The sequence below is a fragment of the Lithobates pipiens genome, unplaced genomic scaffold (assembly GCF_037356315.1).
Source record: "Lithobates pipiens isolate NorthernLeopardFrog02 unplaced genomic scaffold, aLitPip1_a1.2 Scaffold_8, whole genome shotgun sequence".
NCBI classification, from domain to species: Eukaryota; Metazoa; Chordata; class Amphibia; order Anura; family Ranidae; genus Lithobates; species Lithobates pipiens.
The window spans coordinates 173,290,441-173,316,438 of NW_027507903.1; positions in this window are offsets into that span (position 1 = coordinate 173,290,441).

Genomic DNA, 25,998 nt, shown 5'->3' on the forward strand with positions numbered 1-25,998 from the left:
ACCACCAAAAGAAAGCTCTATTTGTGGGAAAAAAAGGTCGTCAATTTTGTTTGAGTACAACGTCGCACGGCCATGCAATTGTCAGTTAAAGCGATGCCAAATCGCAAAAAGTGCTCTGGTCAGGATGGGGGTAAATTCTTCCGAGGCTGAAGTGCTTCAAATTACTTAGAACCCCCAAACATTATATATACTGTATACTTGAATTTTTATTTATTTATTTTTTATACTAGTAATGGCAGCGATCAGCAATTTATAGCTGGACTGCGATATTGTGGCAGACATTCTGACACTTTTGACACTTTGTGGGAACCAGTAACATTAATACAGTAAACAGTGCTAAAAATATGCACTGCCTCTGTACTAATGACACTGGAAAGGGGTTAAACAGCTAGGGAGATCAAAGGGTTAAATGTGTGCCTAGCCAGTGTTTATGTGTACTGTGTTTGGTGCTTTCACTAAGGGAAGTGATGAATTTTATTCCCTATTTCTGCCCCCTTGTCAGAACATAGCCTTGCCTTGTTTACACAGGCAGAGCTCCATTCTGTCTGTACTTTCGACAATCGGCGGGTACTGACGGATGTCCATTCGCCAGCACCCGCTGATCGGCTTCTGCTGGGACAAATTAGAGCAGGAGCATCTTGCCAGCGTGCACTCCTTATCCGTAAATGCTGGATCACATACTAGGCACGAGTTCCAGCGCAGGAAAGCCGCTTTGCAACCATACATCCTCATGATGTGGTCGGCAAGCATTTAAAAATAGTTAATGTTGATTGAGAGAGTAAAGTTACGCTTTTAGGTAATGTTTCTTGAAAAATAATTAGAAAAAAAAACTCTCTTTTTGGATGCCCAGGGCAGCCACAGCTTCAAGGGCATGAAGGTGGTTGACATATATAAGGATAGTTAGCAAGGTCCTGAATGGGAAGCTGGCTCTTACAAATACTGGGAGAGAAAAATCACTTCTAAGGAAAAGTCAGCAAGAACTTCACAAATTGCTAACATAGGAAGACAGAACAGCTGTGGAGGTTAAAACACCTTGCATACTATCACAGCATGAGGAGGTTCTGAGGAAAGCTAAAGAGAGCTAAAACTATGGGGGCAGAATAGAGGACAGAGTTAAAGTGGTAGTAAAGCCTGGATTTGTATTTTTACCTACAGGAAAGCTTATAATAAAGCTTACCTGTAGGTAAAATTAATATTTCCTAGACGTGTACTGTTTAGGAGATACTCTTGCAAGCAGCAGCCGGTAATGTCACTGGTACATGCGCTCTGAAGGAATGACATATCCCTGCCGGGCCTCGGGCCCCTGCGGCTGAGATTTCAGAGTGCATGCACAGGAGTGACATCATTGCGGCTCAGCCAATCAGACTCCTGAAGTCCCCAAACCCAGAAAGAAGACCGAGTGAAGATGGAAGCCTCTGCTGTGGTGGCAGCATGCCACTGGAAGGTTTTGTTTTAAGGTGAGTCTTTCATAATGTGCTAGTATGCGGTGCATACTAGCACATTATGATATTGCCTTGCAGGTGGAATTATGTTTTACTTTCTTACAGAGTTTATTACTGCTTTAACAGTATATTGGAGCCAGATAGAGACTACTACAAAAAAGAAAACAGGAAAACATTACAGGGACTGAGAGTCTCAGAAGGGAGCAAAAGAGCCTAAGAGGCAGAGCCTGTGAGGGTTAATATTGAGAAGAACAATGGAAGCTATTCAGTCCTGGGCACAGCAACTGGGATTTTGGATCCAATACAGTAAAACCTTGGATTGTGAGCATAATTCGTTCCAGAAACATGCTTGTGATGCCAAGCACTCGTATAGAAAAGGGAATTTCCCCATAAGAAATCATGGAAACTTAAATGATGCGTTCCACAACCATTTATTCATAAGTCCTTCAGTTTAAAGTCTATATAAAAAGATTATAGCAATGTGATAAGTTGTGTAACCATAAAATGTCCACCCACATACGGCAGCCTCCACAAGGTGATTAGAAGCAAAATCCAGCAGGAGCTACAGAGTATAAAAGAGAAGAGAAGCGCCTCTAAGTATAGCAATATGGTTACATTTACTGAAGGTACAACATTTAGCAGCTCACATGGTTGAAGATTAAAAGAGGCACATCTAAGTATGCAGGTGTCCGGGATAAAGTTGTCCACATAGACCATCCCCCGCACCACCGGCTCTCACCGCTGTCAGTCTGCATTTTTGACCGGGAAGACTACCCTGTAGTAGAGTGATCTGAAAGCGACATTTGGACCACTCATGGAGCGCAGCGTGGAGGGGATGACTTTGATGGCATTGAGGAGGATGGTCTATGTGAACAGCTTTACTCCGGACAGCTGCATACTTAGATGTGCCTTTTTTAATCATCAACCATGTGAGTTGCTAAATGTTGTACCTTCATAAAATGTAACCATATTGCTACACTTAGAGGTGCCGCTCTTCTTTTTTATACTCAGTTGTGACGTGAAGCTACTTGTATATCAAGACATCGCTTGTATATCAAGTCAAAATGTATTAACAAATGTTTCTTGTCTTGCAAAGCGCTCTCAAACCAAGCTAATCTCAAACCAAGGTTTTTCTGTACTGTGGTTTATAGTGAGGCTATTCCAGCAGAACATACAGTATGGTTTCAGACCATTTCTTTGTAATGGGAAGAACTGCATCAAATATGCATGTTCTTCACCAGTCCAGGTCTGTAGTATTAAAAGTGTTTTATTAGAACTGCTGGTTGCAACTGTATCATAGGCCAAGATTGTGGGCTCATGCAGGGTCTCTTTATCATGATAAAGAAACCCTGTGCAGTTCTGAAACAACAGCCATTATATGATCACTATGATGGTGTAAAAAAATATTTTAAAATAGTACACAGCACCAAGGCATACCTGTCTAGAGTTAAGAGAACTCAATACATTATGTTGCAGCACTAAACTTCTTTAAATAGTTATGTTAGTCAATAGAGACTACAGGCTTCTTAGGAGTGAGAGAGACATTTGACACACAGCACCAAGTCAGTGGGAGGACAGGTCTTAAAGCTCTAAGCTGTTATTAATATGAAAAGACAAGAAATTATTATCTAAAGTTCTGTTATATATTTGGAAGATCCCTGCTGGCATTTTGAATTACCTGTTGAGCAGCTGACAAGTGTTGATAATACTTGCTAATAATACACAGTGTAAAGCACAATTCTGGCGGATAGTAATGTAAAAGACTTTGGTAGCACACAATAAATGCACCCAAACCAACAAATTCCATAGTCTTGAAAGGCTTAACATTTGCCAACTGGTTTGTTTAGGAACATAGGGCCATATGTACCATGATAATAAGAGTTACTTCTTTTAAAGTGTATCTATAGTAATTTCTGGATTGTATTCCAATTATTTCTTTATGAATGATGTTAAAGTCTGTATACTTAATTTGTGAAGATGCCACATATGTTTAATTCCTTGAATTCTGTGCCCAGTCAGTGGGTACTGCTGTGTCACACATTTCACCGATCATGCTTTCTGAACTATGGGGGGGAGTAGAAAGAAGTTTTAGGAGTTGGAATCACAGAAAGAGACCATGGGATTTGTAGTCCTTAGAAATTAAACATATAAAGCAGAGGAAAAGCTGCAACACATGGTCAGGGCTGGGCTCAGCTCTTCCTTATCAGAGCTCTGTGCTCAGCTGTCGGTTGCCAAATATTGCCAAAGACTTGCCAAAGACTCTTCATTCCACAGTGACTCATCCAGTCTTCTTTTCCTGCTCGTCAGCTAGAGCTTCTGATTATATAAACTGCCTGGATCAGATCATCTGTGCCTTTGCCTTGGTGAACATATCCAGACTATCTCTGCTGTGTTTTTCTGTGATAGACTTTTGCTTGGCTAACTTCCCTTCTGTTTCCTGATCCTGTTTGCTGCACCCAAATATACAGATCTCTGGACCCCTGTTTCTCTGACTTGTTTTGACTACCCGTCCTGGTTACCAAACTCTGGCTATTTTTTTGACTACGTTTGCTCTGTTTATATCATTTTATTAAATAGTGTGATTTTTACTGCAATTCTGTCTCAGTCTGATTCATGGTTCCTGTCACACATGCAGGAAATTCAGGTTGTTGAGGAAAGGGATGTCCAGCAGACAGACAGCATTCACAACATGAAAGGACATTTTTCAAGTCAGCTTATATTGTATTGTCAAAAATGATATTGTTTGTATTGCTATTACAAAACTGTTATAAAATGAAAGTGTATGCTGTGACCATATAACTCCTTTAAGACATGAATCAGATCTATCTTAAAAGAATTAATCAGATTGCTGGGTGTGGTGAAATATTAAAATTTCATAATATTAATGAGAACACATTGATAGAAAAGAGCTTTAGTAGGGTGACCCTCAATAAGCTGGTTCGTTCTTCATATTCAATGATGGAGATTTACTAAAACTGGTGCACACAGAATCTGGTGCAGTTGTAGATAGTAACAGAAGTTCAAAGCACAATGAAAATTGGTAAAATATGTCCATAGATTGCAGTATATTCCACGTGAGAGATATCAGATGTAGCAGCACTCTGGGTTAATGAGCCCACCACCAGCACACAGATTGTTCGCTCACCTTAAAAAAATTTACCCCTAAACCAACAAGAAGGTCAATACACACTTGTTCCCACAATCAGAGGTTGAGTACTGTAAAGTGCAAATGATACAGATGATCCACCCTGATCAATAAAATAAATAAACAGATCTAAGTGCTCTCCATTGATTATAAACAGTCACGCTTTAATAAAGTAAAACACAAGAGATACGTCTTGTTATCAGCATAAAAGTAGTACACAGAGCCGGGCGCCAGATTGGCCCGTTTGGATAGCAGCGAGTGATGTCACAAGCCATGGCTCCTTTTCCCATACATGTTACGTCCTAACATTCCTGGTAGAGGGCTAAAATTTGCTCCAGCATGCAGCACGTGTTGCTCTCAAGACCAGTTCACAGAGCTCTGACCCTGAATTGGTCACATTGCCTACATAGTAATCAATCAGCTTCCAGGTTTTATTGTCAATTCTTAATTGAACAAGCTGAAATAAGAAGCTTCTAAAAAGAATATGTGGGCCAAGAAAACCGGAGTGCATGCATAAGTAACAAAAAACAGAAGTTAACCATTGTAATTAATCATAAACTAATAGGTTGTAATATAGTTGGTTCTAGTACCTAGTATTATAAGTAGCCAAGAACACAAAAATGTGAGAAACAATGAAAAAGACAGATAGAATTGAGACATGCATTACTAAATGTATGGGAATATTGTAGCTGTGCCAATATATAGACACATATTATGTAACAGATTTTTTTACATGAACATTTAACAACCTAAATGCAGGGAGAAATGTATTAGAACATAAAAACAGAATGATTGATCAGGGTCATATATATTTCCATTGTAGGAACCTGCATGGCACATACACTTTGGCACCCATAGCAACACCCCCTCTGCTAGAATCACCTCTTTCACCCATAGCATTTTCTTTTGTTACTAGTCCTAACCTCACATAAATTATTGTAACAGTGTAGAAATAAACATTGAGTCAATAAGTCAATATGATGCCCTGAAAATTATTATTTTACTTTTTTCAGTGTAATATGTAAGCCCTTGTACACACGGTCGAACATTCCGACCACAAAATCCGTGAACGACAGAGGCTCATCGCCACATTGCGGTACTTGGCGACAGGGAGAATCTTCAGGACGTCAAGTTCTCGACAGGCATCTCCCCCCAGGCTCTGGGAAACATTATTCCAGAGACCTTTTCTGCCATCATACAGGTCCTGCAGAAGGACTATATTCAGGTAAGTTTTCTCCTTTAACATCACATTCTATGTATTTAATGTTTGCTAATGTATTGTATTTCTTTCCTCATTCCCTAATTACCATGATTGCAATATGCTGTAATTGATATGCTGTGCCCCTTTATCCTCATGCATGCTGGAAGCTTTTAAAGTTCCTTTTTTGTCCTTCATGCATATTTGCCTTCACTAACTTCCCCAGCATGCTCTTCTGGGCCCATAAACCTATATCCTAGTCACTTAGCAATGCATTTTTTCAGCTCCATAGTATTGCTTTCCCCTAAACACCCCCTAAAATGTGTACACATGTTATGTGTGTGCTTAAATTCATGCAGAGTGCCAGAGTTTTTTTTTGTGGGCCAAACTCATTAGGAACCCCCCTCCCCCAACTGCTAGGTCAGCTGATAGCAATCCTCTATCTGCTGACTTTGCCAAACCCAATACACACTATACATACCTCTTTTCCGGGTCAGATTTATGGATGAATTCACCAAAGCATGTAGTGCAAGGGCCTGCCCCAATACTTTCAAATGCTATAGTTTAAAGTATTTTTCTACTATTATTATCTTGATAGGTAATAGCAGAATGTCAAAATATGCTTCCATTTGTTCCTTTTTTTGTATTATGACACTTCTTCTTACCTGTCCGGTGGGCTGTCAATAGTGTAAGTAAGGAGGGGCTGGCCAAAGTATCACACATTATTTCTGCATTCAGCTCTCAATGAAGTGGAGAGGGTTACCTGTCCAAAACATCCCCCCTAATTTTTTGCAATGGGTCATCAGATGGGGGGTGAGGAATCTGATAAGGGGACCTTATACTTTTGGCTTTAAATACTCATTTCCAAAAATGTTTTACTGATCTTGGCCAAAATGTTTGTGTCTAATCTGCTTGCAATGTTGATGTGCAAAATCACTATTTTTTTTCTTGTTTGACTCCACAATTTCCTTCAACGCCACAGGAATGGCAGACTGTGTCCTTCCACTTTGCCAGCCGTTGGGACTTTCCCAATTGTGGAGGTGCAATTGAGGGGAAACATGTCCGCATCGACCCACCCCCCAACTCGGAGTCCTACTATTATAATTACAAGGTGTATAATAGTATCGTGATGTTGGCGGTGGTGTCAGCGACATATGACTTCCTGTATGTGGACGTGGGGAAAAATGGCCGGATGTCGGAGGGTGGAGTGTTCGCGCAGATGGAGTTCTACTGGCGTCTCCAGAGTGGCAGTCTGGGGTTGCCACCTCCAGAAAAGAATGTCCCAAAGGAAAAAACCGCGCTGTCCTAAGTATAAACCTAGGTTATGTGTTTCCCCTACAGGGGAATTTAAACAACTACAAAAATTCGTGTGGCAATGTCATAAAATATATCATTGCCACAACCCTGAAAAATAGAAAGGTTAATTTATATATAATGTGAAATATATATCCCCAACAGAATGATATCATCTATACCTTCAATTCAGCAAGCGCAAGACAATAACATATGACATATCTATATGCACGATGCACACATAATGCATATAAAAACACAGCACCCTCTGCACCCCTATCTCAACAGGTGCAAAGAAATGGCACATTCATATATATCATAGAAAATGTGAAATGGCATACAAAAAAAAGAAATTAAATAATAAAGTGTCCAAATTATTATTGAGAACAAAGTCCAATATGAACTAAAAAACACCACGTGTCAAATGTGATATTGAACTCTCGGTTTCCTGTTCAGCCACTCAATATGAGTTATAGTGCACCACCACCGGAAGTGAGAATTGGCTCCTTACCAGACGTTCTTAGATAATACGCTCTGAGAAGTCAAACCAAGCCGTGTGTATCCCTTAAACGTCCATAGGCTCCGCCCATAAGTTAAAGCATAATACAATCAGGCTCCAATATTTGGCAGTGACCGATCCACCATAAAGGGAGGCGAAAAACGCTCCAAATAGTGTAAAAACGTTTTATTGCAAATAATAAAAAGAATAAGAAAAGCACTTACAAAGGTTCAACACAATTGGGCATATCACAGTAGGTAGCGCCGGCCGGACGCAAACCTCTACATCAATAGCCTATTCGACAGCTGGTCTATTCTGAGGCAATGGATAGCGTGCCACCTCCAGAGGAGAATGTGGAAGGACTCCCCTTTGTTTTCGTCGTGGATGAGGTGTTTGCTCTGGCAAACCATCTGATGCAGCCTTTCCCGATGAGGACCCTTGTCCGGTTCTGCCTATTTTTGACTCCAATCCACATGGCGGAATATAAACTCAATCATATTGTGCTTTCGTGCTGCATTCTGCACAATTTTTTTGAAAAAACACTCACCAGACTATGTGGCCTCAGTTGGGCCTGATGCAGACTTATCAGACTTATCAGAAAATGTCAACCTGACTGCCCTTGAAGCTGGTCGCCCTGGCTTGCCCCCCCAAAGGGGCCGCGAGGTCAGATCAAGATATGTGCAGTACTTTGTGGGTAGTTGGGTCATTGATATGCCAGACAATGTCTGAGAGGCATTTTTTTAATAAATATTTCTTTGAAACTCCAATAATCTTTGTTTTCATTTACTGCTTGGCTTTGTTTTAGGTGTCTCCTAAGTCTTGTTTGGGTTTTTTTTGGGCCTTTTTCTACAACAGTGCAAACCCAATTTCAGAGCGAGATGAGGTGACAGTCTCTTCTTAAGATAATCTTATTATGTTGTGGGTCTGCTACACACACACCTTGTTTTTGTTGTTAATGTATGTAGTGCATTACTGCCAATAATATTGCTTATTTTCAGCACCATGGCAGAAATATGCGGGGTCATGAAAATGGTGTGATTAGGGAAATTTAAACATCACTGTGGGTGTTATTTACTAAAGGCAAATGCACTATGCACTACAAGTGCACTGCAAAAGTGCACCAGAAACTGCACTTGGAGTGCAAAGGGGATTTGCCTTCAGTAAATAACACCCATTGTCACAGAAAACAACAACTTTACTACAAATACTGCTTTTGCGCATTGAAAAAGGAAGCCACACATTGTTAATAATTTAACTTTTTACTCAAAGCACATTCACATGTGCGTTTAGAAAAGGGTTTTACAACAAACCAACATATTTGGTGTATATAAAACATTATTTTTGGTAACATTTATCTAACTTGGCGTTTTTGTGTAAACAGGCATGTATCAAAGGGTAACATACAGAACACAGGAACTTACAAAGTTCAACTTTGAAAAGTGAAGACAATATCAGACATGAGTATGTACAAACTGCGCTGATATTGCCTTCATCAGAAGGGGTGTCACCCCTGGAAAAGCCGAATTTGGAAGATGCACACAAATTGTGAATCAAAAAGTGGCCACTTTCCTCCTGATCCCATGCCTAATGTCAACATGTGCTATCTCCCATCATGGGGTATCAATGTACGTGTTTTGGTGGTGCAACCCCTTCACCTCAGCCACTTTAGTAGCAAGGAAGTTGTTGCTCCCACAAAACGCGTACATTGATCACTCATGATGGGAGATAGTACATGTTGACAAACTGTGCATCTTCCAAATTTGGGGTTTCAAAAAAATATAAAAGTGTTTTAGAAAAATTAAAATGGATGCTAGCTAGTTTTTGGTGTTTCAGACTCTCCCTAAAACATCGATGATGTTCTTCATTTTTTGCTGAACATCATTGATGTTTTTCTGGATATTCTCTAAATCGCGATTGCACCCCATTATCTCCCCAATGAGGATCTGGGCACTTTCACTGGTAAAATGCGATTCTTCTTCCACAACATCCACATCACCTAAAAATAAATTTAAAAAAAACACTGTGTATTATAAATATGCAGGCATACATTGATTAGCTTACCAGAAGCTGTGGTCTCAGACACTCACCTGTTGGGGTGCCAATTTTGCCAATCTCTACAATCTCTCCCTCCTCCTCCTCCTATTCCTCTGCTTCTGGTGTTGGTATTTCCCCTTCTTTGGGAGGTGTGGGGTCCCTGGTGTCCTTAGACGTCCCGAGTCTTCTCTTCCCTATGAAAGTGTAAAAAAGGAATACTTAGCACACAGATATTTGAGGGCAGAAATAGGAATATGAAACATTGCGTGGAAGTGTCGTACAATTGTGTTTTTTGGCAGAGTTCAAAGCTGAAAACATTATTTTTCACACTTTCTAAAGCTGGAATACTTACCTGTTGTGTGAACAAATGTAGTCAAGTGCAACTTGGCAAAACATCGTCTTTGGAGTAGGCTAATTAACGATGTTTATTACGAACGTTTGAACCCATGAACATGAAAGTGGCCATTTTAAACTGTACAACATTTAGCACATGGAGCAGTTTGCAAGCAATAATAATAATATGAACACACAACAACTACTTACTTTTTTGAAGAGCTCTCTTGATCCTTCTGTACTGAACGTGCTCCCTCAGTTTCAGGTCTGACCAGCGTTTTCTCAGTTGATCCTTGGATCATCGTACCCCAAAATTCTTCTGAAGACTCTTCACCACTTTAGTCATGATCTTGGCCTTTCTGACATTTGGGTTTGGGTAAGGTCCATACTTCCCATCATAGTCATTCCTCTTCAATATGTCCACCATCTCCAACATCTCTCCAAAATACATATTTGAGGCCTTAAATCTTCTCCTCTGGGATCGGGACGTTTCAGGCTCTGGGCTTTCCTCGTCCTCCTCCTCGTTAGTGGAATTCTGATCATGCCCCTGCTGTGTATGCGCCATGTGCCATGTGCTCTCCCCACTGCACCGACAGAGAAGGGGCGGGGAATAGACCAGAAAGAACATCAGGGGCCGGCGGAGTTTGACGCATGTGCACTATATAAAACGCAACACGTGTGTGTCGTACATATGATCTGTGAGCAGAGGGAGAAGCTGACGCGACGATCGTTCAAAGGAAGGTACAATTTTAACTTGGTACATCACCAGCCTATACTGCTTCTAGATTGAGGCCTATATTGGGACAAGATTAGGAGAATTCAGCCTGACATTAGGGTTTGTCTTGTGTTGTGTCTTTCAGATAATATGGATGGGTTTAATGACCACAGCTTTCTCCCCCTGTTCATCGACAAGTACAGGGAGCTGCCCTGTCTGTGGCAAGCTACACATCCCCACTACAGCAACAAATTAAAGAGGCAGGCAGCGATGGAGAAACTGCTGGAGTTTGTGAAGCCGGTGGTCCTCAGGGCACACATCACCTAATTAAAAAATAAAATTGGTGGCCTGAGGAGTACATATCTGAGGGAGTGCAAGAAGGTGCTGAAGTCCATGCAAACTGGAGCAGCAACAGATGAAGTTTATGTCTCCAAGCTGTGGTACTATGAGAGGATGCATTTTCTGTCAGACCAGGCTGAGGTCAGGGAATCCCTCTCTGCTCTTCCTTCCACGTTTCCTTCTACGCTTCATTCCACCCCTGCTGAGTCTTCCGACGCCCAACCTGAGCCTTCCAGACAGGGAGAAGTGGAGGAGCCCAGCTTGAGCCATGTATAGCATTGTTCTACATATTTTTGGAGTAAAAATGAATGATGTTAACTTGATTGTTGCTCACTAATTGCTTGAATTTAATGAAAAATGCTTAGCTCAGAATGATAGTCTTTTCTATTTGTTAACAATTTGTAACAGTCAAGAGCTGAAAATTGTGTGTGTTTAATGAACCAAAAAATAAAACTATGTCCCTTTTTCATACACAGGAAGACCTCAGCCAGGGGGAGGGTGTGGAATGCAGCAGCCAGGAGGTGGCTGTGGAATGTGGCAGCCAGGAGGAGGCAGGGGTAAGTGGCAGCCAAGAGGTGGGCAGGCCTAGGAGCCTGACTTAATCACAGGTCCCTCCCCCCCGTCTCCCACCCAAAAGGGCCAGAAAGGGGGGAATGTGGAGGCGTTGGCTCTGAAGCTAATTGGGGAGGCTTCAGCGGCCCTCAAAGCCACCCCCACATATCAATAGGCCTTTGCCACCTTGGCTGCCTGCAAACTCCAGCAAATGGAGGAGGGGCAACACCTCATGTGTGAGGCGCTCATTATCCACACACCCAATAAGGGGTTGTTGGGCCAAATCACACAAACAACACACTTGTAGGATTTAGACCATGCTCCTCCTCCTCCTTCTGCCACACCTCCAGCACCACAGCCACAGCCTGGAAGGAAGCGTGGAAGGAAGACCAGAGAGTGATGACCTGGGTTCAGTCTGGTCTGACAGAAAATGCAGCCTCTTGTATGACCACAGCCATAGATGTCATCTGCTGCTCTTCCAGATTTCTTGGACTTCAGGACCAGACTGTTCTCCCTCAGATATGTACTTCTCAGGACACCAATTTTTGCTTTTAAATAGTTGATGTGTGCCCTGGGGGCCAAAGGCTTCACTAATCTCCCCAGCTTCTCCAGCGCTGCCTCCCTCTTTATTTGTTTCTAAAACCTAAATAAAGTTTTTTTTGTTCAAGAAATACTTGCCTATGTGTTTTACTTCAAAAAGAACAGTTTATTTGTGAGTAGGCAGGTACGTTTCAAAAATACAAAGTCAAATTAATAACAAGGGGCACCAACACCAAACAACCTCCTAGAGATTAAAAAAGAAAACAATAAAAGAAAAAGCTAATAATGGTGTTGTGGTAAGATGACACACAAAAATATTCCGAAGATGAGCAAAATGACAAAAAAAGGAGATCTTGATTAAAAAAACCAACCACAAAATTAATAAATAAATAAATGATTGGGGAGATGTGACAAATTAAAATATTGTATTCATGAAATGAGGAAAAAGAATAAAGAAATAAGTTTTGGAGAAGTTTGTGTGAATATGAGCAGCAAAACAACTTCATTCTTGTAGCATTTAAAGAAAAAGAGAATGCGCTGCATTAAAGAATTTTTAACATTGCAGCGTGACGAATGTGCTATATCGATTACGAACGATAGTTTTACCTGACTGAGCGATTCCATCTCAGAATTTATTCTGAGCATGTGTGGCACTTTGTCTATCGGACTAGGCTACACATGATCGGAACTGACGCGCATCGGATCCTGTTGTCGGAAAATTTTATATCCAGCTCTCAAACTTTGTTGGTCGGATATTCCGACGGAAACAGTCCGATGGAGCCCACACACAGTCAGATTATCCGACAACTCGGTCCGATTGGACATTTTCCGTCGGATTTTCCAACCATGTGTACAAGGGCTAATGGTCTATTTTGCATATTTTAAAAGAGAAACATAATTACAAGTTAAAATATGGAGCTTCATTTTGCCTTTCTTCCGTACCTTCTGTTGCATATTCATGTAGCCTCTTTATGCTGGTTGTAAAACTGTAGGTATTGTAATGTTCGGGGGACCAGGTAGATCGCAGGACACAGGCTTTGCTCACAACAAAGGGTTTATTAAACTTAAATCGCTTTACAGCAGCCAAAAACACAAAGGAAAAAGTTTTTAGTCTCACCGACTTGCACAGTTCAGAATAGCTGTCTCTATCCAAACAGAGCTTGATCTTGCTGGCAGGTAGCTTCCCCTGCCAGGAGCCTTCCAAACAGGACACTGCTGTCCACTTCAGTTGCTGTAACCCAGAACAAACACCATCCACCATGTGTTCTCCACTCCTCCACACCCATCTACAACTTCCTGTCTTGCTTTTTAAAGACACTTCCTTAACAGGTGGGTTAATCAATTGTATTCCCTTAAAGAGAGCACAACCCAAACAGAGGGGAAATATAGCGTCCTTCCAGGACCCAGCCACGGCGTCCATTACATATCCCCCCCCTGTGCCCCAACGCCAAGGAGGTGGAGGCAACAGTGGAGCTCAAACAATGGACTCGGGAGAGGGCATCTGCATTTTAATGCAGTCTCCCGGGCCTATGCTCCACCACAAATTTAAATTCCTGGAGTGCCAGGAACCACCGGGTAACCCTGGCATTAGTCCCTTTTCCCTGTCTCAGCCATGTTAAAGGGGCATGGTCAGAAATCAACCTAAACTTCCTCCCCAAAAGGTAATATCTGAGGGATTCCAGAGCCCACTTAATGGCCAGACACTCTCGTTCAATTATGGCATAGTTTTTCTCTGCTGGTGTTAACTTCCTGCTGAGGAAGACTATCGGGTGTTCCTCGCCATGAATAACCTGTGACAACACCGCTCCCAATCCTACATCGGAAGCATCAGTCTGGACAACAAACTCTTCTGAAAAATTAGGTGCTACCAGGACAGGGTGTTGGCACAGCGCCGACTTGAGCTCCAAAAAAGCCTTCTCAGCGTCTGCATTCCACTCCACCATGACCGATTTCCGACCCTTAGTCAGATCGGTCAACGGAGCCGCCAATGTGGCAAAGTTGGGTACAAACCTCCTGTAGTATCCCACCATGCCCAGGAATGCACGTACCTGCTTTTTTGTGAGGGGGCGGGGCCAATTCTGTATAGCCTCTATCTTGTTGACCTGAGGTTTCACTACCCCTCTACCCACGATATAACCCAGGTATTTCACCTCCTCCATTCCCAAAGCACATTTTTCAGGGTTTATTGTAAACCCCTCCTTCCAAAGAGAGTCCAGCACTGCCTGCACTTTGGGCAAATGTGATTCCCAGTCTTTGCTAAAAATGACTATATCGTCCAAGTATACTGAGGCATACTTCCGGTGAGGTCGTAAAATCCTATCCATTGCTCTCTGGAACGTGGCTGGAGCAGTTTGCAATCCAAAAGGCATCCTTTTGTACTGAAAACTCCCCTCTGGGGTAGAAAAAGCTGTTTTCTCTCTAGCGGCCTTAGTCAACGGTATTTGCCAATACCCCTTGGTAAGGTCTAACGTAGTGATATACCTGGCTGGACCTAGTCTCTCGATAAGCTCATCTACCCGGGGCATGGGGTAGGCATCAAACCGGGAAACTTCATTAAGTTTCCGGAAATCATTGCAGAATCGCAGAGTCCCGTTGGGCTTCGGTACCAACACAATCGGGCTCGACCACTCACTCTGCGATTCCTCAATAATCCCTAGGTCTAACATCTTTTTAACTTCCTCTGAAACGGCCTTCCTTTGAGCCTCTGGGATGCGGTAGGGCCGGACAAAAACTTTGACTCCTGGTTCTGTGACAATATCATGCTCTATAACACTAGTGAGCCCTGGCAAGTCTGAAAATTTTTCTTTATTTCTCTGCAAGAACTCCTTTGCCTGCTGACTTTGGGTTTTAGACAGGGTATTTGCTACTTGGACACTCTCCACCCCAACCCGAGGCTCAAGTTTTGTACTAGCCAGGGAGGTCACTGGTTCCCTGTCTGTCCAGGGCTTTAACAAGTTTACATGATATATCTGGAAGGGTTTCCTCTTGCCTGGCTGGTGGACTCTATAATTTACCTCTCCCACTTTTTCTACAACCTCGAAAGGGCCTTGCCATCTGGCCAAGAATTTACTTTCCACAGTGGGAATCAACACTGCTACTCGATCCCCCACTTGGAAGTTCCTAATTTTGGCTGCCCTATTATAGACCCGTCGTTGAGCCTCCTGGGCTTTTTGTAAGTGTTCCTTAACTAGCGGCATCACCGTTCGGATCCTCTCCTGCATTTGAGAGACATATTCAAGAACACTTTTATGCTGAATTGATTCACTTTCCCATTCTTCTTTAACAAAGTCCAGTAATCCGCGAGGTCTCCGCCCATATACCAATTCAAAGGGCAAAAAACCCAGTGGAGGCCTGGGGCACTTCTCGGATAGCAAACAGGAGAGCTGGTAACAGGCAGTCCCAGTCTTTCCCATCCCTTTGTACCACTCTCTTGAGCATAGACTTAAGGGTCTTATTAAAACGTTCTACCAATCCATCTGTTTGGGGATGGTAGACCGATGTGCGCAGCTGTTTAATCCGGAACAGTTTGCATACATCAGCCATAACCTTCGACATAAACGGGGTGCCCTGGTCTGTGAGTATTTCCTTGGGAAAACCTGTCCGTGTAAACAACTGGAATAACTCCCGTGCAATAGCCTTAGAGGAGGTATTCCGCAGGGGTAGCGCCTCAGGATATCGAGTGGCATAGTCGAGGATCACTAGTATGTAAGAATGACCTCGAGCCGACTTTACCAAGGGACCCACTATATCCATGGCTATCCTCTCGAATGAGACCTCAATTATGGGCAGAGGGACCAACAGGCTCCGGAAATGGGTCGCCGGAGCGGTCAACTGACAGGTGGGACAAGAGGTACAGTATCTCCTTACCTCTGCTTTCAAGCCTGGCCAGTAAAACCGGTCGGCGATCCGTGCCTCCGTCTTTTCAACTCCCAGGTGTCCCCCTAAAACATCATCATGGGCCAGGTCCAGGACCTTGCGTCTATATTGTTGGGGTACCAATAATTGTTCTACCACATTTTCTCTCACTTTAGTAACCCGATAAAGCAATTCATTACATATTGAAAAATGTGGCCACCGCTCATTAGCACCTGGCTCTTGGGGCTCCCCATTTATTACTACAACCTGTTCCCGTGCCCTGGCCAAAGTGGGGTCCTGCATCTGGGCAGTACCAAATGCCCCCTGGGGAACACCCAAATCTGGCAAGTCAGGGGTAGAGGCCATTTCCTCATCGTCTTCCCCCAGCATTACCTGAAGCGGGGAAGGTTCCCCCCCTCAGTGTTCAGGTAGGTCTGAGAACCCCACATATTGACATCTTTAACAGTATCAGCACTATTTTCATCATTATTAACCAAAGTCTTGGCGTTTTTATCAACTGGGTCCATATTATGAACATGTGGCATCTCAGGGTTATTACCCTCTACAACAGGAACAGAGGGACTAGTTTCTTCCCAGTCTCTGGACCTTTCAGATAGTTCTCCTTGTCTCCAAAGTTTTGCAAATAATGGACAGTTTCGTCCTATGATAACGTCATGTACCAAGTTCTTTACCACCCCCACCTCTTGAGTACCAGTGCCACATGCTGTGGAGATGGACACCGAGATGAGAGGGTACTCTCTAGTGTCCCCATGAATGCACACAACCCGCAAAATTTTGCTTACCGGACCGATCTTCCCAATTACTCTAGGGTGAACCAGGGTTACCATGCTTCCAGAGTCCAGCAAGGCCCATGCAGGGTGGTTGTTCACTTGGACTTCACACTCAAAATTCCTCTCTCCAAGGTCAAGATGTGTTGTACACGATTTATGGGCATAAAAAGACCCCCTCCGAAGAACCCCGCATTCCATGGGTTCTTCCTGCAATGGGCAGTGGGCCCGGGTATGGCCCCAGGCATGACATCGCCAACATTGTACATCCCCTCCTCTCTGATCAGGAACAGGTCGCTGAGGGGGTAACGGGTGTGACTCTTGGCCTTCCGGGGGGTTGGTTCCAGGGCTCCTGGGGACATCCTTTCGAAGGGCGGCAGTTGGTCGGAAGGGCCGTGGCAGACTGGGCCCTTGACGCTTGGTGGGGCCAAGCAGATCCTCCACCACCGTATATCGTTCCACCATCTCAACAAGGCAGTTCGCGGTTTTGGGGTCTCCATGGCTGACCCACCGTTGAAGGTCATCTGGCAGTGACCTTAAGTATCGGTCCAGCACGACCCGCTCCACAATTTGGGGGCCAGACAACACTTCGGGCTGCAGCCATTTTTTTACTAGTTGCACCAGGTCATGCATTTGAGATCGCGGTGGCCGGTTTGAACGATACTTCCATTGGTGCACTCGTTGGGCCCGAACGGCCGTAGTCACCCCCAACCGAGCCAGTATTTCTGCCTTTAGTTTTTGATCATTTTTAGCATCTTCTGGTGGTAGGTCAAAATAGGCTTTTTGAGAATCTCCGGTGAGGAAAGGAGCAATTAAGCCGGCCCACTGGTCCTGGGGCCACCCTTCTCGCTCTGCCGTCCTCTCAAATGTTGCCAGAAACGCCTCTACGTCATCACTCAGGGACAACTTCTGCAAGAAATGGCTTGCCCTTATGGTCACCTGGTTGCCAGGGGCAACGGCCACTTGTTCACGGCCCTGAGACAGCTGCTGCACTGCTTCTTTTAAGGCCGCCATCTGAGCCTGCATAACCCCTTGTTGGGTCGCTTGCTGGGCTGCTAACTGGGCCACCAACAGGCGAGTATTTTCTTGCTGCAAAGCCAGTGCCTCGTTGTGCTGCGTTTTTTGTACCTCCAGCTGCGTTTTTTGTACCTCCAGCTGGGTTGCTAAGCGCTGATTAGCTTCCTCATGGCGGGTCTGCGCTTGTATATTCGCCAAGGACAGCTGTTTAATTAGCTCCTCCATGGTTTCAGCTTTCCGTAGTTGTGCAGCTTTAACCCAGGACATAAATTCACTGTACTGTCCCTTTAAATGTCAGTTCAAATCCACACAAAAAAAAAAAAATAGCAAGAAAAAACGCCTGTTACTTTGTTCTGCCCGCATTCGAGCACCACTTGTAATGTTCGGGGGACCAGGTAGATCGCAGGACACAGGCTTTGCTCACAACAAAGGGTTTATTAAACTTAAATCGCTTTACAGCAGCCAAAAACACAAAGGAAAAAGTTTTTAGTCTCACCGACTTGCACAGTTCAGAATAGCTGTCTCTATCCAAACAGAGCTTGATCTTGCTGGCAGGTAGCTTCCCCTGCCAGGAGCCTTCCAAACAGGACACTGCTGTCCACTTCAGTTGCTGTAACCCAGAACAAACACCATCCACCATGTGTTCTCCACTCCTCCACACCCATCTACAACTTCCTGTCTTGCTTTTTAAAGACACTTCCTTAACAGGTGGGTTAATCAGTTTTATTCCCTTAAAGAGAGCACAACCCAAACAGAGGGGAAATATAGCGTCCTTCCAGGACCCAGCCACGGCGTCCATTACAGTATGAATTTGATTGCAGTTATATTACCTATGTCATACCTGTGGGGCCGCTGTGGAAGCAGAGAATCTATGTAGTAGTTGCTACTACTTCCGTGATTGCCACAGTGTGCCCTGCTGCATAGTGAACACATTTTTCTCAATGAATGCAAAGAGTTCTCTGATTAGGGGAAATGGGGAGGTGATGTCACAATCTTCATTTCAAGTTTCAGAGCTTACCTTTATGAGATGTTTCACATTTTTCAGGAGAGCTGACATTAGACCTTAGAAAAGAAGGGATGCTCAGGGGTAACAATTACAGAACAAGAGCTGTAACATCAAAGCCTATTAGAGATTTCAGGTATTGTTCTTCCTAGCATACAGTAACATGAATTAAGGCATGACACTCAATACATATTTTTTAGGCCTTCAGAACCTGGCAGCATTAAGCAGGAATTTTGAGAATTATTTGGCGCTTCCTTTTGATGCCCATATGCGTAGGCTTGTGTCAAGACGGTGTCACTTCCCCGTCAATACAGTAATGCCGCGTACAGACAATTGGAATTTTCGACAACCAAATCGTGAATTTATTTCCAACGGATTTTGGCTGAAACTTGTCTTGCATACACACGATCGCACAAATGTTTTTGGAAATTCCGTTAGGCAAGAACACGCTGACATACAACATATACGACGGGACTAGAAAAAGGAAGTTCAATAGCCAGTGCACCACCCTTTGGGCTCCTTCTGCTAATCTCGTGTTAGGAGAAGTTTGGTGAGAGACAATTTGCGCTTTTCAGCCTTGTGTTTTTCAGTTCGTTACTGCTCTTCAGTTTGTACTTGTGGGTCCGTATCTGTTTTTCAGTGGGTGTAATCGGTTCATTTCTGTTTTTTCAGTGCCTTCTTGTCCGCTCATTTCTGATTTTCAGCTCGCTTTTCTCAGGCTTTTCTGATTTTCAGTGCGTTCTTTTAGTTCATTCTGACCAGCCAACCATTTTGAAGCCATGTTGCGTTTATGTACTAGTCATGGAGTTCATGCTATGCAGGGGCTTGGTGTTGGTGTTCTTACTTTGACCCAAGCCCAGTCCATGAAAAGGGAGAGGAGGAGTTCATGGACCAAGAATTGGTTGCTCCAGTGTGACCAATTCTCGAACATGCCTTTGTTGCGGGAGATCCAGGAGAATAATCCTGATGATTTCAGGAATTATCTCCGGGTGACGGACCCCGTTTTTCACCATCTGTTGGCTTTGCTGTCAACCTATATTACCAAGCAGGAGACCTGGATGCGGCAAGCCATCACTCCGGAACAAAGGATAGTCGCCACCTTGCGGTACTTGGCAACGGGGAGAAGTCTTCAGGACATCAAGTTCTCAATAGGCATCTCCCTCCAGGCTCTCTGGATCATTATTCCAGAGACCTGTTCTGCTATCCTTCAGGTCCTGCAGAAGGACTATATTAAGGTACGTTTTATCCTTTAACATCACATTCTATGTGTTTAATGTTTGCTAATCTATTGGATTTATTTAATCATTCCCATGATTGTGATATGCTGTGGATGTCCTCTTTGTCCTCATGCATGCTGGAAGCTTTTAATGCTCCTTTTTTGTCCTTCATGCATATTTACCTTCACTAACCTCCCCAGCATGCTATCCTGGGCCCATGCACACCTAGCCTAGTCACAATTCATGCATAGTGCAAGTTTCAAATGAGTTTGGGGGCCCCTCCCTCCCCCCCAACCACTACTGATACCAATCCTCTATCTGCTGACTACCAAATCAATACACACTATACCTACCTCTTTTGTGGTCAGATTTATGGATGAATTCACCAAACCATGTAGTGCAAGGGCCTGCCTGAATACTTTTAAATGGTACTGTTTAAAGTTTTGTTCTACTATTATGTAGATATGTAATTGCAAAATGTAAAAATGTAAAATTGTGCTTCAATTTGGACAGTGTGAATTCATATTTTTGTATTATGACACTTCTTACCTGTTCTGTGGGCTAAAAATAGTGTAAGTGAGGAGTGGCTGGCCCAAGTAACACACATTACGTATGCATTCAGCTCTCAATGAAGTGGAGATGGTTGTCCAAAACATCTCCCTCCCAACAGAATTTTTTTTCACTGGGCCATCAGGGGAGGAGGAATCTGATAATTGTACCTTATACTTTTGTCTTTAAATACTCCTTAACCACTTTCAGACCGGACCATTTTGCTGGTAAATGACCAGAGGTCTTTTTACACTTTGGCACTGCGCTGCTTTAACTGGTAATTGCGCGGTCATGCAATGTTGTACCCAAACGAAATTTGCGTCCTTTTCTTCCCACAAATAGAGTTTAAAGGTATTTGACTGACTCTGCGATTTTTATTTTTTGTGATATAAACTTAAAAAGACCGCATATTTTGAAAAAAAATGATATTTTCTACTTTTTGTTATTAGAAAAATCCAATAAACTCAATTTTAGTCATACATTTAGGCCAAAATGTATTTCAGCCACATGTCTTTGGTAAAAAAAAAGTCAATAACTGTATATTTATTGGTTTGCGCAAAAGTTGTCACATCTACAAACTAAGGTACGTTTTCTGGAATTTACGCAGCTTTTAGTTTACGACTGCCTATCTCATTTCTTGAGGTGCTAAAATGGCAGGGCAGTACAAACCCCCCCCCAAATGACCCCATTTTGGAAAGTAGACCCCCTAAGGAAATTTATATGGCATGTTGAGCCCATTGAATATTTTATTTTTTTGCCTCAAGCGATTGAATAATGACAAAAAATTTTTTTTTTTTTTTTACACAAAGTTGTCATTAAATGATATATTGCTCACACATGCTATGGGCATATGTGAAATGACACCCCAAAATAAATTCTGCTGCTTCTCCTGAGTACAGGGATACCACATATGTGGTACTTTTTGGGAGCCTAGCCGCGTACGGGGCCCCGAAAACCAAGCACCGCCTTCAGGCTTTCTAAGGGCGTAAATTTTTGATTTCACTTCTCACTACCTATTACAGTTTTGAAGGCCATAAAATGCCAAGATGGCACAAAACCCCCACAAATGACCCCATTTTAGAAAGTAGACACCCCAAGCTATTTGCTGAGAGGCATGTTGAGTCCATGGAATATTTAAAATTTTGCCACAAGTTGCGGGAAAATTACAAACTTTTTTTTTTTTTTTTTTTTTACACAAAGTTGTCACTAAATGATATATTGCTCACACATGCTATGAGCATATGTGAAATGACACCCCAACATAAATTCTGCTGCTTCTCCTGAGTACGGGGATACCACATGTGTGGGATTTTTTGGGAGCCTAGCCGCGTACGGGGCCCCGAAAGCCAAGCACCGCCATCAGGCTTTCTAAGGGCGTAATTTTTTGATTTCACTTCTCACTACCTATTACAGTTTTGAAGGCCATAAAATGCCAAGATGGCACAAAACCCCCACAAATGACCCCATTTTAGAAAGTAGACACCCCAAGCTATTTGCTGAGAGGCATGTTGAGTCCATGGAATATTTTATATTTTGCCACAAGTTGCGGGAAAATTACAAACTTTTTTTTTTTTTTTTTTTTTTACACAAAGTTGTCACTAAATGATATATTGCTCACACATGCTATGAGCATATGTGAAATGACACCCCAACATTAATTCTGCTGCTTCTCCTGAGTACGGGGATACCACATATGTGGGACTTTTTGGGAGCCTAGCCGCGTACGGGGCCCCGAAAACCAAGCACCGCCATCAGGCTTTCTAAGGGCGTAATTTTTTGATTTCACTTCTCACTACCTATTACAGTTTTGAAGGCCATAAAATGCCAAGATGGCACAAAACCCCCACAAATGACCCCATTTTAGAAAGTAGACACCCCCAGCTATTTGCTGAGAGGCATGTTGAGTCCATGGAATATTTTATATTTTGCCACAAGTTGCGGGAAAATTACAAACTTTTTTTTTTTTTTTTTTTTACACAAAGTTGTCACTAAATGATATATTACTCAAGCATGCCATGGGCATATGTGAAATGACACCCCAAAATAAATTCCGCTGCTTCTCCTGAGTATGGGGATACCACATATGTGGGACTTTTTGGGAGCCTAGCCGCGTACGGGGCCCCGAGAACCAAGCACCGCCTTCAGGCTTTCTAAGGGCGTTACAGTTTTGAAGGCCATAAAATGCCAAGATGGCACAAACCCCCCCCAAATGACCCCATTTTGGAAAGTAGACACCCCTAAATTTACGGGAACACTAGTGAGACTAGGTAATAAATGGCGGGTGCCCTGAAACTATAAAAAAATAACTAACCAACCAGCGTCACCTGTAACAGTTATATGGTGATCACTGGTGAAAGGGTTAACTAGGGGGCAATCAGGGGGCTTTATGCGGTAGTATATGGGGGTCCCTGGCGCTATAAAAAGCTGCGGCGAACCTAAATACCTACCTGCCTAACTAGCGTCACCTGTGACACTAATACAGCGATCAGAAAAACGATCGCTTATTAGGCTGGGTTCACACTGGAGCGATGCGGGAACGCCACGAATCCGCGGCGGGTTCCCGCATCGCATGCCTCCCGGCGGCAGTTCACACTGCCCTATGCGAACTGCTGGGAGTGTCAGTGAAATGTTAATGACACCCCCAGATCAGTTCGCATATCGCAGTGCGATCTGCAAACTCGGATCGCATGGTGTGAACACCCATGTGATCCGATTCTGCTGCGGACCAAAAAAAGGGTCCCGTGCGAGTTTGCGGCGGGTGCGGCGGGTGCAACGCGAATTCAGCCATACTATCTGTATGGCTGAACTCGAATCGCACAGAGATCGGATGTGATTTGCACTGCAGTGCGGTGCGAATCACATCCGTTCTCATAAACCGCTGCAATGTGAACCCAGCCTTAGTGACACTGGTGACGGGGGGTGATCACGGGGTTAAACCTTTATTGGGGGGGTTAGGGGGGTACCTTAGAACTAAAGGGGGCTAACCCTAACTGCCCTAACAGTTATTACAGTCACAAATGACACCCGCCGTGTGATCAGGGGGTTAAACCTTTATTAGGTAATAAATGGCGGGTGCCCTGAAACTATAAAAAAATAACTAACCAACCAGCGTCACCTGTAACAGTTATATGGTGATCACTGGTGAAAGGGTTAACTAGGGGGCAATCAGGGGGCTTTATGCGGTAGTATATGGGGGTCCCTGGCGCTATAAAAAGCTGCGGCGAACCTAAATACCTACCTGCCTAACTAGCGTCACCTGTGACACTAATACAGCGATCAGAAAAATGATCGCTTATTAGGCTGGGTTCACACTGGAGTGATGCGGGAACGCCACGAATCCGCGGCGGGTTCCCGCATCGCATGCCTCCCGGCGGCAGTTCACACTGCCCTATGCGAACTGCTAGGAGTGTCAGTGAAATGTTAATGACACCCCCAGATCAGTTCGCATATCGCAGTGCGATCTGCAAACTCGGATCGCATGGTGTGAACACCCATGCGATCCGATTCTGCTGCGGACCAAAAAAAAGGGTCCCGTGCGAATTTGCGGCGGGTGCGGCGAATGGCTGAACTCGAATCGCAGAGATTGGATGTGATTTGCACTGCAGTGCGGTGCGAATCACATCCGTTCTCATAAACCGCTGCAATGTGAACCCAGCCTTAGTGACACTGGCGACGGGGGGTGATCACGGGGTTAAACCTTTATTGGGGGGTTAGGGGGGTACATTAGAACTAAAGGGGGCTAACCCTAACTGCCCTAACAGTTATTACAGTCACAAATGACACCAATGCAAAAAAAAAAAAAATGCATTGGTGTCACTGTGACTGGGGGGGCAGGGGCAATTGGGGGGGTGATCGGGGGGTAAAGGGGGGGTGTGAGTGTGCCTGGCATGTTCTACTGTGTAGTGTAGTGCTTGTGCAACTCACCGATGCTCTCTCCTCGGTGCCGGAACGAAAAATACCGACACGGAGGAGAGATTACATCACTTCCTCTCCTGTGTTTACATTACAGGAGAGGAAGTGATGCAATGCTTCACTCCCATTCGTCAGGAGCGATCGCGAGGGGGTGGCCATGAATGAATGGCCGCCTCCTCATCACCGATCGCTCCTGCACGGATACCGACCGCCGCAGGCACCGGGCGGGGGCCCGATCGGGCCCCCGACCCGCGGGAAGGCAGGGACGTACATGTACGCCCATATGCCTGCCCGTGCCATGCTGTCGACGTACATCGTCGTGCGGCGGTCGGGAAGTGGTTAAAATAAATGCTTATGTTGGCCAAGAAGGTTTTTGTCTAATCTGCTTGCAATGTTTATGTACAAAAGTACAGATTTTTTTTTCTTGTTTGACTCCACAGTTTCTTTCAACCCCACAGGAATGGCAGACTGTGGCATCCCACGTTGCCCATCGGTGGGACTTTCCCAACAGCGGAGGGGCAATAGATGGAAAACACATCCACGTTGTCCCACCTCCCAACTCAAGGTCATACTATTATAATTACAAGGGGTTTAATAGTATAGTGATGTTGGCGGTGGTGTCAGTGATATAGCAGTTTTTGTATGTGGACTTGGGGAAGAATGGCCAGATGTCGGATGGTGGAGTCATCGCCCAGACAGAGCTTTGCAGACGGTTTCAGAATGGTGGCTTGGGCTTGCCACCTGCAGAAGACAATGTGGCTGGTCTTCCATTTGTGTTCGTTGCTGGTGAAGCATTTGGGCTAGGAGAACATATGATGAGGCCATTTCCCATAAGGACCCTCACCCCAGACCAGAGGGTTTTTAACTACCAGCTGGCCAGAGCCAGAAGAGTGGTGGAGAATGCTTTCGGTATAATGGCCAGCCGGTTCCACCTATTCCTGACGCCAATCCACATGGCGAAATATAAGCTCAACCACATAGTCCTTGCCTGCTGCATTATACACAATTTTGTAAGGAAAAATGCTACTACCTATGTGGCCTCAGTTGGGCCTGAGGCCGGCTTTCCATATCAACCAACCCTGAGGGCACTTGAAGCTGGCCGTCCTGGCTTGCCCCCCCAAAGCACTCATAAAGTCAGACAAAAATATCTGGAGTACTTTGCGGGTAGGGGGCCATTGATATGCCAGCAAATGTTTGAGAAACATTTTTAAAATTAATTTTTATTTTATCCACTTCAGCCCCAGTCCATTTTGTTGGCCAAAGGCCAGACCACTTTTTGCAATTCGGCACTGCGTCGCTTTAACTGACAATTGCGTGGTCATGCGACGTGACTCCCAAACAAAATTGATGTCCTTTTTTCCCACAAATAGAGCTTTCTTTTGGTGGTATGTGATCACCCCTGCTGTTTTTATTTTTTGCGCTATAAACAAAAAATAGAGCGACAATTTTGAAAAAAACACATTATTTTTTACTTTGTGTTGAAAAAAATCGCAATAAGCGATTATTGATTGGTTTGCGCAAAAGTTATAGCATTTACAAAATAGGGGATAGTTTTATGGCATTTTTA